Source organism: Ambystoma mexicanum, chromosome 2p (genome assembly GCF_040938575.1).
Source record: "Ambystoma mexicanum isolate Mex_15411 chromosome 2p, UKY_AmexF1_1, whole genome shotgun sequence".
Classification (NCBI taxonomy): domain Eukaryota; kingdom Metazoa; phylum Chordata; class Amphibia; order Caudata; family Ambystomatidae; genus Ambystoma; species Ambystoma mexicanum.
This window is the reverse complement of record NC_090923.1, coordinates 638,805,631-638,821,178: the sequence shown is the minus strand read 5'-3', so window position 1 is coordinate 638,821,178 and position 15,548 is coordinate 638,805,631. Positions and strand designations below refer to the sequence as shown.

At 43.8% G+C, this 15,548-nt stretch overlaps 1 protein-coding gene and 1 long non-coding RNA gene across 4 annotated transcripts in view; one reads left to right on the top strand and one right to left on the bottom strand.

Annotated features, from left to right (window-relative positions):
* The window catches only part of LOC138566635 (uncharacterized), a 37,424-nt gene extending 25,717 nt beyond the window's left edge, over positions 1–11,707 (top strand). Inside the window, exons 2-3 of the long non-coding RNA XR_011301984.1 lie at positions 9,378–9,439; positions 11,627–11,707. This is a non-coding gene — a long non-coding RNA (uncharacterized lncRNA). The remainder of the gene's footprint in view (positions 1–9,377; positions 9,440–11,626) is intronic.
* LOC138566633 (acylamino-acid-releasing enzyme-like) overlaps positions 1–15,548 on the bottom strand; it is a 1,029,593-nt gene that overhangs the window by 64,930 nt on the left and 949,115 nt on the right. The gene's annotated exons all lie outside the window — the stretch shown is intronic.

Here is a 15,548-nt window from a genome sequence, read left to right as displayed (position 1 = left end):
AGGATTCTTTGCTTTCTTGTACGTTTATAAGGTGTCGGAGCCAGTTTCCGTATGTGGGAGGGGTTTTGGATTTCCATTTCCTAAGGATGTTGCGCTTGGCCACTGCTCCTCCCACTGCGAATAGTCTGCGAGTCCTTGTAGAGGCCTTTCCGATATCTCCCAGTAAGTATTTCAGCGGTGTGGCCGGGATGCGTATATTCAGTATGTCGCTCATGGTTTCTGCTATCTTCTCCCAGAAACGCCTGATTGGCGGGCACTCCCAATATATATGGATTGCATTTGCAGCAACCGCACCGTACTTGGGGCATGCGGCTTGTTTAGCATGGTCAAATTTGGAGATCTTACTTGGGGTAATGTGTAGGTGATTTAGAATTTTTTGCTGTGTAAGTCTGAAGTTAGCGTATAGGGATATGGATTTGGTGTATCTGCAGTAATTTTCCCCATTGCTGCTCGTCGATCACCGTGTTCAGATCTCTCTCCCATTTCCTTTTCATCTCATTTTTGGATCGGGTGTTACGTTGTATCATTTTATGCATTGTTGGAGATATTGCTGGTGAATACGTCTTGTTGTCAGAATGTCAGATAAGAATTTATGTGTAGGCGGAGCCATCGGGAAGGATGGCCATTTCTTCATGCAGGCTGCTTTCAGTCGTTGGTATTCTAAGATTGTGAATAGGCCAGGGCCCGTTCTGTTTTGGATTTCTGCAGCAGTAAGAAATCGTCCCTCAGGAAAGAGATCTCCGATTTTGGCCTCCTTGTCAGGGTCCCATCTCCTTTGTATGGTGCGGTCCATAGTGGGTTCAAGTGCAGGATAGTGCCACAGCGGTAGGTTAGGCCAGTACGGTGTGTCACAGCCCACTCTCTTGAGTATCCATGACCATGCCCACACTGTTGAGGATAACGGATCTGCCAGTATCTTCTCCTCTGCGACCCTGGCGAATATCATACTCTTCAGGTTTAGGGGGATGCTGCGAACTCCTCAGCGCGTATATGTGCGAATTGTTCTACAGTATTATTCCAGTATTTGGCAAAATATGCCTGTGTGGAGTAATAGTATAGGAGAAAGTCGGGAGCCGCCAGCCCCCCCATGTCATAACTCTCACATAGCTTTGGCCAGCTTAGCCTGGATGTGCCACCTCCCCAGACAAAATTGGACACCATCTTCTGTAGTAGTGTATCAAAAAATGTAGCGCCTGGCCATATTGGGATGCCACTGAATAGGTATAGCAGTTTCGGTATCACCACCATTTATAGCAGGGTTATGTGCCCGTACAAGGACAGTAGCAGTTTAACCCATGCGTTTAGCTTGTATTCTAGTTGTATCAAGAACGGTGCATAGTTGTTGGTGTAGAGGGTACGCTTGTCTGTTGCCATTATGATTCCTAGATATCGAGTGGTGGTGGGAGACCAGCGGAAGTCATCCATGGTTGCGGTTCTGATTGTAGAGTTGGACAGTGGTAATATTTCTGATTTAGCCTGGTTTATCCTGTATCCAGAGTATTTTGTGAAGTCTCCAATGTCTTGCATAACGGGTGGCAGATTAGTGTCTGGATTTCTGAGGTATAACATTGTATCATCTGCATAGAGAGAAATGAACTGGGGTGTACCCATGATTCGAATCCCTCTCCAGGCATGTCTGAAATGTAGGTATGCTGCAATTCCTTCTATTGTTAATGCAAAAATTAGACGGGATATGGGATAGCCTTGTCTGGTGCCCCTTTGTAGATCGAAGCTAGGTGATAGCATCTTGTCGGTCCTTACTCTGGTGGTGGGATTACAGTACAGCAACCCTATACTACGGAGAAAGCCCACGCCGAACCCCATTGTTTGCAGTATAGCGTACATGAACTTCCAAGATATGGAGTCGAACGCCTTCTCCGTGTCTAGGGTCACCGCCACCGTCTTTGCTTGAGGGTCCATCTGGGAGGCAATGGCAAAAAATCTCTGCAGGTTGAGTGCAGTGGATCGGCCTGGTATAAAGCTGGATTGGTCCGGGTGTACTAATTTGGACATATGTGGGTTCAATTTACTGGCTATGGCTTTAGCGAAGATTTTGGTGTCAACATTAATTAGGGATAGTGGTTTATATGAGGAGTGGTCTTGAGGAGGTTTAAGAGGTTTCAATAGGACCGTGATAATGGCTTCTCTCATTGATGACGCCTTCGACTGTAGTTTATCATCCCAGATTACACCCAAACAACGTTCAGTACAAAGTTGTAACGATCAACTCACCCGCATTTGGAGGGTAGGAACTTCCTGTGACTAATTTCACCACAGCAACAAAATGGGTGCATCCCATAGACTTCAATGGGATTACCGACCCAACAAAAAGGCACCACCCTTCAAAACGGTTTGCCTCACTGACATCAATGGGATAATGCTCCAAAGCATTTGATGTGCAACGCTTTAGAGACCCAACAGCTTGAAAGGTGTGCAAATTGTCTCACAAACTGTTGTGTTTTTGGGGAACCAGGTGTAATGGGCATAAGCTGTTTACTTAAACACTAATATCCCCAATACAAAGCATGCCTAAAGAGAAACTGGAAATAAAAATTAAAATGAAAACGTAAATAAATAGCCTGCGGTGGAAGGAATATGAGCAGTGTTATGGAGAGCATAAAGAGGGAGACGGCAGGACAAATAAAGAAGAGGTTACACCAAGGGAAATAAACGGGAAAGACAAATGAGCAAAAGAGCGAAGTGTACATTCACCCTTTTAAAAGCAAGAACAATAAACAAACAAAAAAATAAGGAACACAAAGGGCAAATATTGAATTTAAAAAAAAGTCTACAAAAAAATCAGAAAGGGCATTTTAGCAATACAATATTAGCTCAAATGTGCCACGGAAATCAGGCAAAACAAAGTGATCCACAATAACCTTCACGCGATTCTGCAGCGTTCATGGAGCGGTAGTGTTACCACGCCAATTTTGCCCAGGGAAGAGCTTCGCTATTTCTGCTCTGCTACCCACTTCAAGTAGACCATACATGCCAACACCCCCATTCCATTTGGGGGATATTAGTCCAGTGCTCTTTTCTTCTTCGCATTGGGGACTTGTAGTTTTAGAATGATGAAAATACAGGATTACAAGTTCCAGAATGCAAAATTAAAAGCAGGCCTGGATTAAAATCTCCTGCACGGAATGGGACATGTTGGCAAAAGGGATGGGCAGGATTCAGTCACATGTGTGCGGGGCTGGGAACACACACAATTACTCAAGCAGTCCTGTGTTTACCTTTGCTTTCTGGTACTTGTACTCCTGCGTTAACAGTTGAAAAACAGCATAGAGCCCACCAGGATAGAAGTAAAACACTGAGCAAGAGGAGGGAGGCAAGTCTCACACTGACTGTCATCAGACAACTTTAGCCATCTGAAGAGGAAGGAGTAGCCTTAGCCAATGACGAGACCCTAAGAAATAGCACCCTTCAGCAGGCAGCAAGGAGTCGGAGCACTCACCCTGCACTCTTCAAAATATACCGCCTGAGAGGGGGCATTCCGTAAAAGGCTTTATTGATCCAAATCAGGAGCTTGTACCCTGCATGTAGTCCACTGCTGCCAGCATCACCCCAAAGCGCATTCAGGCCCCCCCACCCCACCGCTAACGGCCATGCACACAACTACCAATCCCAGAATGCATCACAGACCGCCCTACAGTGCATATCCGATACATCCTTTATATAACACTCCAACCATACATATATCCACTCAGAAACATATGAAAACACACCCAAAAACACAAACATGCCAAACCACGCATTCATTAATTTTTCAATACTACTTAACAGTAAAACATTCTTGAAATGTTGGCTTTGCAGTATAATCTACCATGTTGTGTTGGCACAGCAAAGAGGGAATGCCGCCCCCATATACACTCACTAGTCCATCGATCTGCACTGGCTTCACAGCGGATACCATGCACTACAATGTCATTTTGTTTTTTAAAATATCCTTACATTAATATCACAGAGCCCGAAGTTGCCCCAATTATAAATGCAGCATCCATTCGGTCATAGCATGCCTTACTCACTGGGTGTGAACTAGCTTCGGACTTGAGAGACTCACAGTGGCCTTGTTGCCTTAAGATTTACCTATTGGAATCATACCTAAATCCTTTTATTCCCTTCTCGCTCCCAGGGACTCATGGTCACTGAAAGCCCATCTATAGCAAAATTTAAAATGAACTTTTATTAGGTACTGACAGGCTCCATTATATTCAATACTATGCGTCCCTCTACAAATGTCATTCTTGTGTACCCCTTGTATACCCCTTGTCAGAAGCCCTCTTCCCTACGTACACATGAATCAGTATTTGAATGCAATAGTTTGGACTATAATCCAAACTAAAAATGATTGATGAGTCTTAAATTCAAAATTTGACATAATCTGCATCTTTCTTTGGTAAAAACAAGTGCAGAGGGTACCAGTCCTTTCCCTGTTCCTTTTCTGGGACCAGTTCTTTCACTGCTTTTGAATGTGTGACGAACCACCTGAATCAGGAGCGGGTTTGGGAAATGAACTTTCATCAGCGGATGATGATCTGGGGGCGCTCGAATAAATTGTAGGCAATACCTGAAATAAACCACCTGAAGGACTTGGCGCCCAAAGTAATGCCTTCCCAAGCACTGAAAAACTCTGAGATCCTCCCTCTTACCTGCTCTGAGCACGGGGGTGAGAAATCAAAGAGGCTTCTGGGAGGAGTTTGCCAAGGGAACTGAAGCACCTTTGCTCCGAGACTTGTGTGCCTCTACCTTTCCCCAGCCTGGTGAACTGTCTCTGGATACCACTGGCTGCCAGAAAGCAAGAATGTGCTCACTGTGCAAATGTCTAAAAAAGGTCTGACAGCCACAGTCCCTGATGAAGGAAGAGACAGTGGAGGCGAAAAGCGGGATTGATGGCTTCTGAACTGCCAATCCTAGGGCCATGACTGTGGAATTTGCAGCTTTACATTTCCACAAAGACATCGGTTTTCGTCTGAAAAGTTGAACTTGCAAATCGTTTTTTAGTGCTACCAGGGCTGCGCTTCTAGCAGACAATAGTTTTTGTGTGCTGCTGCAGCGAAATGGCCCACAACCAAGAGCCAAACCAGAGTACTGAAAAAAAGATTCCCAAAGCATGCGCCCCACAATCAAAAATAACAGAAACGTCAGTTAACAACAATATGTATTAAGTTTGTTAACAACAAAACATTTGCTGGGATTGTGTTAGCACATGTAACAAATACAAAGACTGTGGGGGTCATTACGAGATTGGTGGTAGTCATGGCACTATTTGCGCCATGACTGCCACCAATAACGGGTCCAGAACCGGTGTTGGTCAATGGGGCCTTACCGGTCCATTCCGACCTTGGAGGGACCGGTAAGTCCCCATTGAAACAAACCATTCCCATTGAGCCCCTATAGGGCTCAATGGGAATGGGGAGGGCGCAAATAATGGGCTCGCGAATGGCAAGCCCGTTATTTGCCCCCTGGTGCCCTAACGGGACCCGTAAGGGACGTGTGGTCCGACCACACGTCCCTTACGGGTCCCGTTAGGGGACCTCGGAATCGGGTGGTAGGGGAATAATGGCACAGATCTCCTTACCGGTGCCCGGAATCCCCTACCGCCCGACTCGGAATGAGGGCCTGTGTCATTTACAAGGATTGTGCCAACTGCATGGCCATCAGTTTCGCCGCTCAGGCTTTTTCTAGGCAAAATCAAAATCATACATTAACATGACACGCTATTAAATCTAAAAATGAAATGCAGAACAGTGGCAAGGAAAAGGGGAAAGTATCAAGATAAATATCACAAACACTAAAAGAGAACAATATGAAGCCAATACTCGAACCATTGAAAGCAAATGGGGAGAAGAAATATAAAATACCATTAGTACTACCAAAGAACGCAGGAGAGCATCAACAAGTGCTGGCGAGATAACCAAAACCGCCCCTGATAAATAGTCAAGCAAAAAGGCTTACATATAATGAACCATTAAATAATTGCACACAACTACGAGCTCAAAGTAAGACTCTTTAGTACACCTATAATGAACCATTGAATAATTGCACACAACTACGAGCTCAAAGTAAGACTCTTTAGTACACCTATAATGAACCATTGAATAATTGCACACAACTACGAGCTCAAAGTAAGACTCTTTAGTACACCTATAATGAACCATTGAATAATTGCACACAACTACGAGCTCAAAGTAAGACTCTTTTAGTACCAACATCACATCTTATATACAGAATTAGCGCCTACAAAAAAATAGATACAAAAACAAAGAAAAGTGTGTGATGGTACCTCAAAGTACTATAACTATAGGTGTTACATCTATTTGAGAATGCAGCTAAATAATAGTATTTCTTTTACCTCAGTGGATCCACGGTCCATAATAAGTGATTGTAGCACAAGATTAGTCTCCAAAACGGATCAGCGGCATAATTCCGGACCTAATAACAAACAGCGAACTTTTAACGAGTTACCAAGCCATAGCATTAATTGTACATGAAAACTTAGGTTAAAATACGTACCTTAAATAAATGGGATGGATCCCAAAACTGAATTAAAGAGTCCCTCTAGAGGCAGCCATCTTGAATTTAATGTATATATACTGCATACAGACGTCATCACGTTCCACATACAGAAGAAAACTGCAACCTTAAACCTGACCATGTACTTTTATCCAAATAAACCAAAATAAACCAAAGGCCCATGAAGCGTAAACCAAAATCCCAGCGGCCATCATATGTTCACTAAATGTATAATTATCTCACAAAGCATTACACACTAATTCAGAATGAACAACTTAGATGTGGGCGAATTAACACCCAACGCATGTCATATCCTAGATAAAAATGACTTTCGTATGAGCCTTTGTTAAGGTAATTAGTCTGCAAATTCAGTGTAAGTCACACCACCACACCTATCGATGCTCCCCAGTGTAGTGTAAGGAATTTATGGTGGCAACAGTGAAGACAGACACAAGTGATCACGGTTCAAGGGTGTTTATTAAACTGTATAAATGGGTTGGAAAAACGCCTAATCTAAACCTAAATCTAAGATGGGAGCAAGCTACTACCATCAAATAATAATAAGGCAGTCCTAGTGGCGTCTTGTCAAATAAAAGGGCCTATACTAAAAATAACTATTGCCAATCCTTACAGCTATCTTCACAAAGAGCATGTGATAATGTTCACAAGAAAATAAACAAGTGTTAACAAATGATGTCAGGATGTTATAGCCGGGGGTCTCCCTTCCCCACGTTTTTAGCAAGGGACAAGGCAGGACCTTTGAGCACAGCACACTCCTTGGCCTCGCCAGCAGGTGGTTATAGTTCCTTTCAACAATGCCAGGACCTTCTGGGGCCAAGTCCTTTCTGGCAAAGTCTCTTGCCTAAGAAGGCCTGCTGAACCACAAACAATAAACAAAACAAAAGTTCCTTTGGTATCTTACACGCTAGGCGATTGCTCTTCGCCCCTTGGATCACCTTCAGCCGGGCTCTGATCCTACTTGCAACATTGGCCTTCCTCAATCGGGTTCACTACGGACTTTCACTCAAAACGTAACACACGACAGTCTCAGTGTCTTTTCCAACAACTATTCATTGCGGGCATCCCTCAGCCGGGTTCACACTTTTCGCCACACTGTTCAACGAGTATACTCCTAATTTGCAGGCATCCCTCCGTTGGGTTCACATTTGCCAATTTCACAGCTCACCTAATTTTATCACAATGCAGTATTTACTTCTCTTAGCTTTTGCCTTGGCATCCCTCGGTCGGGTTCACATAGCCATTCTAACACAGTTCATGATTTCCTCTATGTGTCAAAGACTTTGGAGTGTACGAGGGGTTTTGCTCATAGGACTACTTTGACACTTCACACCAGCCTCTCCTAAGGCCTCTTGTTCTTTGTAGTTTCCACCAAACGACACAACCCAAAAAGGGCTTTAGTCAGAGTCCTTCGAAAGAGCGCCCGCGACGCCTGACCCCTCTGCTTCTGAACCTTTTCTACGATTTCTTTAAAGTTCAATTACACAAGTTCATTGTTCAACAAGGTTGCCGCCAACACCTGTCGCACCACACGCCAACTGGAATTCCCAGTCTTATGCTTTCACTTTCGGAGGCTTTGCGTATCTGATTTGCAAAGAGCAAGGGCAATTCCCTCTTCGTAGTCCCTCCAGGTCTCTCTGCCTTTCTCCTCTGCTTAAACTGCCGGTCTGGAATGGCTGCTTCCTCGTGCGTTCGGCCTGGCTCGAAGTGTGCTTTCATGCTTCGCCTTTTATCCCTGGGGGAAGGGAAAAGGCTGTCAGGTGTGCATAATTATTGTTAATTGCCTGACTCTGCATGAACCTTGTGTTGGAACATGCCAGGTAAATGGCCCTGGTGTCAGTCCGTTGTCTGTCTGTAGAACATCTGAGTATCCTATTAGGTAAGATGGGGTAAAGGTGTTATAAGAAAGAGGGTACCGCCTTTCACCCGTCAGTGTCCCACTTCCACTCCCTAAGACCCCCCCATCAAGGTGATCCTCCCGCATTGGTCCACCCCTAGGAACTGGATTTATTAGCGATGGCTGTGTCCTGGCCACCTGGATGACAGATCCCTGGGGACTAGCAAGTGGGACAAGTGAGATACTGTCAGGTTTCTCACAGTAGTCACAAAACCATAATTCAACAGGCACAACCTTAAATGTTGATATTGTCATAAAAATACTTGTAGCTCTGAATCATAATTCAGTCCATGAAACATGGATCTGAATTTACAAATGTATTTAGCTTCCATCTTTCTTAAGTCACTTCTCTGCCCCTTACCCCCCTCGTGATGGGGGTTTTATTTGATCAATTGCCAGGGACATGATTTTCTTTTGGTCTTCAAGAGCATGCTCCTCAATCCAATGCTAGGCAAGTGGAGACCTTGTATCCTGATTGTTGAATTAACATGTCTACTACAACAGTTAAGAAATGTATCAATTTGAACACTCACCCATTTTGTACAGAACCTTATTGTGTTGTCTAATGCATAAGGACAGAAAGAACAAACCCACATTTGTGAAAAACCTTGATTTTATGTTGAGCTGTTGTCAACCAAGGCCCTGTATTTTTCAACGGCACCATAAAACTAGGATAGAGCTTGTTTCTACGTGTCGATGTCTTACTGAAATTAATGGCTGGTTCATAGTAAATTCCAATGTCTATACAAGATTCTAAAAATCTGTGCACTATCACAATTGTATTGTGTAATGAATCTCACAGTATCAATACTCTTCGCTGTCTCTGCGTACTGCTACTATTAGTAAGAAGCTGATCCCTTGTGCATTTACGTAGTTTCTGAACTGCTTGCCGAATACCTTCATTGTCATAACCTCTCTTGGAAAATCTTGTCTCCACCACTTTCAGTTCTCGCTGAAATACAACATCTGCGCTGCAGTAGCGTCTGGCTGTGATCATCTCCTCAACAGGTATGTTCCTAACTACATGCCTCTGATGGCAGCAGCTGTAATGAAGTGCTGAGGTAACCTCGGCGGTATTCTGAATTGTGTGAGTGTCTACTTCATTGTCTCTAATATAAATGTACAAATCCAAGAAGGAAATTTCTTGTGCACTGATGTGTCCATCATTTCTAATCCATAAGTATTTTGATCGATGTATTCTGTAAAGTCAGTGAACTCCTGTATTGAACAACATCATCTATATATCGATGTTGAAGATATTACACCGAACAACCACACATACCGACCTGGCTATGAACCATGAATCATGAGGGCTTCACACCCGAGCTCGCCTCCTCACCAAGTCCTTCGGTTTCAACATCAACAAACGCCTCTCCTTCAAGATACACATAGCTATGAAAACTCAGACAGCTTGCGTAAAGTCAAGCCCTACTCCCTCGGGGCAGCTTTAGATCCACCGTTCAAGCACTATTCCTATCCCACATGGATGGGGGCAATGCCCTCCTCAAAGGCCTCCCGTGGTCCTCCTTTGTGTACCTGAAAAGTGTCCTACATGTGGCTGTATGCCTCATCAAGGGTCTACGCAGATACAACCACATCACCCCAGCCCTCACTGACCTTCGCTGGGCCCCACTGCATGCACAAATCGCCTTCAATTCTTGCTGCATCATCTATAAGGCACTTGTCCTCAATTGACCCAGCTACCTCACTGAGAAACTCAGCATCTCTGGTGGACAGCGCACCACCAGAAGCCAGGGCTTGAAATCTGCCGCTGCAAAAAGGAAGGACCAGAAAACAAGCCTTCTGTGCCTAAGCCCCAAGACTATGGATCCTCCTCCCCGTCAGCATCAGACTCGGCCCCAGACTCCAACAATTCAGAAAAGAACTTCAGACCCACCTCTTCAAGGAGTCTGTCCTCCTCAACACCTTAGCTATCACATTGCCCACGCGCCACCTGTCTCGCTAGATGCCCTCCGCCCCTCTCTTTTCCACCACCCTGTACAGCTGTACCCCTCCTCTGTATCCTACCCCCGCTGTATTTCTGTTCTGTTGTTGCCTCTGAAAAACGCTCCGTTGTATATCTGTATTGTTGTGTACCTCTGTAAAGCGCTCTGTTTCTTCTCAAAGCTATGTCCACACTCAATAAATACCATAATAATAATATTGAGTAGTTTGGCATGCACGTCAGCAGCAAAGCCGGAGGTCCTTATTCACGAGTAAATGAAAATTATGGTAGCTGCCCCCATGACTCAGGTCACACAATCTACCATGTCCAGCCCTGTTTGCAGCACCTGATATACTGCCTCCTTGCCCTCCTGTACCAGCTCCTTGAAGCCATCTTGGATCTGGCTTCAGGGATGGTAGCTCACTGCTTCCAACACCACCATTCAAAGAAAGTGCAAAAACTATGCAAATGCACGGAAAGCATTAATAGCTTTAATGGCCATACTACCTCCCTAAAACACTTTGTTACCCAAGGCATCTTATTTTTTTTTAACTCTCCCTGTGTGTAGGCAGAGAAGGAAACGCTCTTATTTGGAGCTCGCAGTGGCTGCTTAAACCACCAAGTTTTATAGCTGGAAAAATAAATTGGGTCAGTAACATTCAGCTTATATTTCTTTGCTAGATCGCTACTAGCATTTTGCACCAAACAAGGAGTGCACCATAGTATAGTTATCAGGTCGGCAACAGTCAAGTTAAATGGTACAGCCATTTCCCGTTCCGGGCCTTCGCCAAGATGTCTCTGAGCTCATGCTGTTGAACTGGTTGAAAGGGGGCGTTGAATCCTAATGCATCGACCACCTCCTTTAGTTTGCCGTAAGGCTGCATCCGGGAAGTCGTATAAAGAGGCCTCAGCTTCTGGAGATGTGCCCAGTCCACTTGCATTCCTGAGGTCAGCTGCAAAGTTAATATGATCCAGCTCTCCTAAAATTGAATCGCCAGAACAAATCAAGTTCACGTTGCCCTGGTCCTGGGCCGGCCCTGAGGGCCTGTGCCCAAAAGGTATTATGTCACCTTCCTTGTCTGAAACATTTTGCATGATTTGAAAAGTACCATCTTCTCGAGGCCGATGCATAGTATGTCATATATGAGGGAAATAGAAGTAAGCTTAGTCACCCTGCTTCTGTTATTCTGTCATGTAGACACTATTTGTGAGAGAAAATGCTCTTCATCGCCATTTCTTTTTTGGCACAGGGTCCAAGCCTTGAGATATTTGGACGCCTCCACCTGGATAGTTTCCCATAAGGCTGTGTTCAGGTGGTCGTATGAGAAGGCTTCATGTAAGTTGAGTTTCACCTGGGATGTGTATCTAGATCTGTATATATAGTATATTTATTTCTTTACTATCTGTGCAACATTGATTTTTGCATATTCTGTTACATTTAGTTAGACAGGGTCAACAGCATAGTATTTAGTTCCTCTACCTGTGTCAACCAGATTGACTTACAATTATAGCTATTCCTTTGTTACGATACTATACCTCCAACCTGTGACTTATCAAATTTGGTTTTGTTATAAGGAAACATTTCTAAACTGCATATAAATGTTTGAGCCTATACAGTAGGCTTTATCATGTGTATTAGTTGCTTTGATTCACCGGTCAGAGATGTGATCGTATGATTTTTTCTTTCATCTATTATATTGTATTTGTATAATTTGAAGCAGACTTTATTATAAGTCTAATATGTACTGTTGTTGGACTTATTGCCAACTGAATAAATCATTTATTTTATATTCATTTGTATAGATTTATTCAAATATAATTGACAATAGCCACGTACTCTAGCGGGTGTGTGGCTCCATAGAATTAAATCTTGAATTTGTTCATTGAGGGGACCCCCCCTTTTTGCGTGACAGTTGTACTACTCATTTGTTCCCTCTGTGCTTTTGAGATTTCCCTTTTGTTTACCCTATCATGTAAGTCGAGGTCTGGAGATGTGTCGAGTCTGTCCACATCCCTGAGGTCCGCTACATCGTCAATAAGATCTGCCTTTCCTAAAATGGGATTGTCCTGCCAAATGTGGTAAAGCATGCAATGGCGATACTTTTTCTGAAAAACACACCTAGAGCCCAAACTTCAAACCTGTTTTCTGGCTTCCATATCTGGCAAATGCACCATAACCAAACAATCACAGACTTTTCCAAGAATAAGAACCAGTTTGATGATGCACAGGCTCATTTTAGACAAGTCAGGATCAAAGAGCAGGTCACGCGATACGCCATTGACCAACTCAGGATGGAGACAGAATAGCTTGGCGTCTTGATACTCTCGGGCATACTGGAGGAATTCAGGAATCCACTCTTTCTGAATGGGCTCCATAAACTAGGCTTCCAGGAGACTACTCTGGAATGAATAGGTTTTTTTTTCTTCAAAACTTGCTTTGTAATACTTTTAATGTTCAGGAGTAAGGAGACAACAATTAACTGTACATGTTCTATGTACATAGGGAGTGATCAAGTGATGAGAGAATAATACATAAGAAACAGTACTCTGTACATTTGGCTCATAGTAGCTTGTCATAGGAGGTCCAACACACTTGCCGCACTCCGCTGCGCTTCACTGAGTTTTAATGTTTTAGACACCTCCTTTCACTATGGAGGGTAGAGAAAGACTGGCTGATAGTAGCTTGTCACAGGAGGTCCTTCCCATGACAACACACTAGCCGCACTTTGCTGCGCTTCGCTGCTGCAGCGTCTTAATGTTTTAGACACCTCCTTTCACAATGGAGGGTAAAGAAAGACTGGCTGATAGTAGCTTGTTACAGGAGGATCCAACACACGGCAACACACTCGCTGCACTCCGTACATTTGACAATGATGTGACACGCTGACAAACGGGCATACATTTACAAGTGACACCATCCCACATGCCCCCACCCCTCAAACCCACCGGTAAAATCACCCTCACATCAGTTTGTTTGTTTGTTTATTTATAATGTGCGCCATACCCAAGGGTATAAGGGCGCAGAAAATACAAGAAGGATTTCAGCTTAGTTACAGAGCGGCATCAGGTGCAAAACATGGTATGCAGACATGAGATATAAGATATACAGGAAAAATTATGTACATATAAAAGCATATAGTAGAATAGAACAGTGCAGGCAGGAAAGTAATTTAAAAGGCAGTTAGAGGCTATTTACATTTTTATATACTGGGCGAAGTAACTGGCTAATGAGTTACTTGTCGTTATCTTTGAACCAATTAATAAGATTCTGTCTAAAGTTGGTGAATGTTTGATCAGCTCTCAGTGATGGTGGCAGGGAATTCCAAAATTGTGCTGCTTTGACCGGGAAGCTAGTACCCCCAACTGTGGATAATTTAAACCGTGGCACAAGGAGGCCGTTAGTATTGGCTATTCTTGTGGGTCTGGTTGATGATTTTCTGTTGAATCTTTCTGTCAAGTAGCCTGGTGCCCTATTATTTAGGCATTTGTGGATGAGTGAAGCAGTCTTCAGTTGGATTTTGTCATGGGTGGTTAGCCAGTTGTGTTGTCTCCTAATATCAGCGATATGTTCTTTCTTAGCTGTGCTTAGCGCAGCTCTGAGGGCATTGTTTTGAAGTGTCTGTATTTTCTTGATAATGTATTTATTAGCACCAATGTAGAGGGCGTTACAGTAGTCCAGTTTGGACAGGATGAGGGTTCTGGCCAGGATAATACAGCTATTGGAAGATAGGAAATGTTTGCCAGCTCTAATTAATTCACAAGTATATGCCATGGACGAGGCCAGAGCATTTACTTGCTTGGTAAATGTAAGAGTGGAGTCAAGATAAAAACCTAAAGTCTTTACTTCTTTGGCAACTTTAATGGAGTTCCCATCGATAGTTAAGGATGAATAGTCAGGGCGTAGTCTTGTGAGGTGGGAGGTGGTGCCAAGGATGATGAGCTCTGTTTTATCATCATACAGGCAGAGACCATGAGAGGCCATCCATGCATGAATGATGCTGTAGATTCTATTCACCAAGGCCAAATCCTTATCATAATCCCCAGTAAGTGGTAAGAGAATCTGAGTATCATCTGCATTGTTGGTGTAGGTGATACCAAGATGGTCTAGATCATCAAAAATGGGCTTGATAAATATGTTATATAAGGTTGGAAAGACACATGATCCCTGGGGCACCCCACAAGTGATGGGGATGGGGTCTGCGGCTGCTGATGGAGGGAAGACTCTCATAGTCTTGTTGCTAAGGAACAATTGTATCCAGACTATGGCCTCCTTGGAAAAATGGGCTGCTGAATCCAAGTGGCTGCATTAAACCTTGTGGTCCACCAAGTCAAAAGCAGCCGAGAGCTCGAGAAGGAGGAGCAGAGAATATTTTCCGTTATCTCTAAGTTTGTCAATTTGGGCCTTGAGATCAATTCATGTTGTTTCTGTGCCGTGTTGTGGCCGGAAACCAGATCGGCGGCCTCCTAGAAGTTGGTTAAGTTCAAGGAACTTCTGAATTTGGATTTTGCTACCTTATCTAGAATTTGTAGGAGGAATGGCACTGTTGTGATGGGCCTGTAATTAGTCACTATGGTGGGGTCTATTATGGTAGGACTAGGACTCTTTAAGGTTACATGGGATGGTTCCTGAAGTGAAGGAGGAGTTGATGAGTTTCGAAATAAAAGGTGCCAAATCTCTAGCAGCGTCCTTGATTAGTTGTGCTGGGCATTGGTTGCCCTGGCAATTTGAGGGTTTGAGTGAGAGTATGACTTTCTCAACTTCGATAATAGAGACTTTGGAAAAACTAAAGCGAGTTAGTTGTTTGGTGGGTTGCAGAGGAGTTTTATTAGGTAGAGTAAAGGATGTTAGGGAAGCTTTCTTTTGTGCTATCTTATTCTGAAGATTAGAAACTTTATTGACTAAGGCATGCTGAATATTGGAGCACCATGCTTTTTTGACACAGTTGTCTTCTACAGAAATTGGGGTTTCTAGCACTTTTAGTATTGTGAATAGTTCTTTCATACTAGAGTTAGCTTGCTGGATTCTGTTATTATAGGTTTCCTGTTTCGCCAAGATAATGGGCCTCATTACAACCCAGACGCTCCCGTAATGAAGGGTGCCGATACGGGACCGGCACCGTTCATTACGGGACGCCCTATTACGAGGTTCCCTTGCAGGACCCGGAAAGGACG